Genomic DNA, 2872 nt, shown 5'->3' with positions numbered 1-2872 from the left:
AAAAAAAAATAATCATGGGGACCAATACATTTACACATTGTTAAAACAGACTACTTAATAAATTTGACAAAACCCACAAAGGTGTATCAACAATTTCTGCATTTACTCAATTGTAAGCCCATTCATAACCTTCAGGAGCTCCCACCACACTCCAAACTGCGGAGCCATCCAGTCCATGTAGAAATCTGGAATGTCCAACTCAGAGGCGAATCAACAGAGGCTCTGTCTAAACACAAGAGGTAAAGTGATCTTATTACTCTTTTTAATCAAATTTGATTTTCTGTCCTTGAGAAATCATCTTTCCACCCATGAATCCTCCAAATCCACCTGGTCCTCTTCTGGCGATTCCAAAGCCTCAACCTCCTCGCTGTTTTTTACCCTTTGGTCAAACAAAGTTAAGTGTAGCTTTACATCCATTAATTTCTCCAACTTCCATCATTTCCTTTTCTGATTTTGCATCTTCTTCTGATGGGAAGACCACAAAACCAAAACCTTTTGATCTTCCAGATTTTCTGTCTGTTGCAATTTTAGCACACTTAGATCTTCAAAGGCTTCTTTTAAAGTTTCTTCAGTTCTGTCATCAGAAAGACGACGAGCAAACTCTGCCTTGCTGGGACTATCACCACTTCTGTGCCCTTGGTTGCTGAAATCCAATCTCACAGTTCTCCCTTCAATTTCTGTATTGCTGTGATTCTCAAGAGCTTCTTTAGCATCTCCAATAGATTCAAATTTACCAAAAGGAAATCCTTTTGGTCTGCCATTTTTTTCTGGTATTTTGATCAATGAGGCTGTTCCAAAAATATTCTGAAGGGTTTCTTCTCTTGCAGAATATGCCAAGTTATTTACAATGAGTGAATCAGAATTTGGTTGCGTTTGTCTATGCTTTACATTTAACATACGCTTAACGCCAGTGAAATCAATAACGATGGCCCTGCCCTCAACTTCAATGCCTTGTTTCTGTACCAATGCTGTATCTGCAAATTTTAGAATTCAATATTTAGAATGTCCCTGAACCATCACGAGAAGTAGCAATTTAATGTCTATAGCATCCTCAAAAATCTCTGAGGCCATCCTGAGTTATCTTGAATGGGAGATTTTTGACAAACAATGTCCTGCAGTCCCTTTCTCTTTTGACTATCTACATTGCTGTCCTTGCTGCATGCTTTGTCAAATTTGTCTGCAAATCCCAGCACTTTGTTTCCATTGAATTCCAATGCCTTTTCCAGTTGTTCTTTGGTTTCAAAGTCTATGTAACTGAATTCCCTGCGAAATCCAATTTCAACATTTGTGACTGAAATTAATTTTTGTGAAGAAGCCATTCAGGGCTTTCTTTAGTTCCTCAAAGTTCTTTTCAGAGTTCAAATTTCCAACAAATAGCGAAAAAGATATATCATTTTCAGTCTTATGCTTCTTCCCCTCTTTCGTTCTCTTTCCAGCTTTCTTTGACACAACTATCTCAACTTCTTCCTTTGCTTTTTTAGTCACAGCAGTTGCACACTTGGGAATAGATTTCTTTTCTGGTACGTGGAGAGTTACCACTCCAAGTCTTTGAAGTGTTTCAGGTGAGATGTGGGGAGTTTGCTTAGCGTCTACTATCTGGAACTGAAGCTCTTCTTCCTGTTACATTGGATTCTCAGCTTGTCAGTCTCCAAATACGACCCCGAGCTTCCTGTCGCTTTTAATTCTCCACCATTCTCCCACTCTGATCGTTCTGTCCTTGGCCTCTTATAGTGTTCCAATGAAACTCAATGCAAGCTCAAGGAACTGCACTTCATCTTTTGACTGGGCACTTTACAGCCTTCTGGTCTCAACTTTGAGTTTAATAATTCTAGATCATGACCTGCCAACCCAACCAACTTGATCCTGCTACATGTAAACAGAGCACCTTTAGAGACATGATCCTGTCTCCAGAAGACTGCCCTTTTATGAAAATACATTTTTTTCTTTTCTCGTGTTTTTTTGCTGATTTGTTTCCCCCTTTTTTTTCTTTCTTAATCCTTCTACTTTGTATTTGGGTGCCTGCTATCCTGCCATTTACAACTCATCCAGACACATGTGTCCAAACTTAAGGCCTTGGAATGTGTAAATGTGCAAGGCTTTCATCCAAATGATGCATCTTTACTGTATATCCTGTTGAGATATGCTTATGCAAAAGATGCAATGAAAGGGCTGTAAGATGTGGAGGTGATTAGTAAACATTGACTAGGTTGACAGGTTAAACTTTGTGACATTCGCCACTACTTTGACCCTGTTGGTTAGTCTTACCTTGCTTGTTTCCTTAAATTGTGTTATTTTCTCCTACTATTTATTGGTCCTGAAAGGAATATTATACCACTGTCTTCAGGGCAGGGTGCCCTGGATACCAAACTCAACAATCTTCAGCAATCCCTCTTCATGTAGCAGCATATTCACTTTACCAACCATTTAGCTAAGGTCATTGATGTGCTGCTTTGTTATCTGCCCACAGATTCATTCCAAGTCTTCTTATTGTCCTGTATGTTCCTTTGATCTTCTCTACAGTTTTTCTCCCCACCCCTACACAGCCTTTGCAAATGCTGAAAACAACTGTAACCATGTTTGAGGCTTGAAAAGCTCCAATGGTTTTATCTTCTTTAAAAAAAAAATCACTCTCAGGATATGAGCATCACTGGCAAGGAAGAAATTTTGTTGCCCATCCCTAGCTGCTCTTGAGAAGGTGATGGTGAGCCTTCTTGGACTGCTAGAGTTCCAGTGGTGAAGTTACTCTCACAATGCTGTTAGGTAGGGATTTGCAGGATATTGACTCAGAAAGGAAGGGACATTGACATAGGTCCAAATCGGGATGATGTATGAGTTAGAGCAGAAAATTGGAAGGTGAAGGTGTTCCCATGCA

General features: G+C 39.6%; 1 pseudogene; it reads right to left on the bottom strand.

The window, feature by feature from the left end:
* Positions 1-262: 262 nt before the first annotated feature.
* On the bottom strand, positions 263-2424 carry LOC137371577 (nucleolin pseudogene; annotated as a pseudogene).
* Positions 2425-2872: the final 448 nt, after the last annotated feature.

The sequence above is a fragment of the Heterodontus francisci genome, chromosome 6 (genome assembly GCF_036365525.1).
Source record: "Heterodontus francisci isolate sHetFra1 chromosome 6, sHetFra1.hap1, whole genome shotgun sequence".
In the NCBI taxonomy this organism is placed as follows: Eukaryota; Metazoa; Chordata; class Chondrichthyes; order Heterodontiformes; family Heterodontidae; genus Heterodontus; species Heterodontus francisci.
This window is presented reverse-complemented; position numbering and strand designations above follow the sequence as displayed.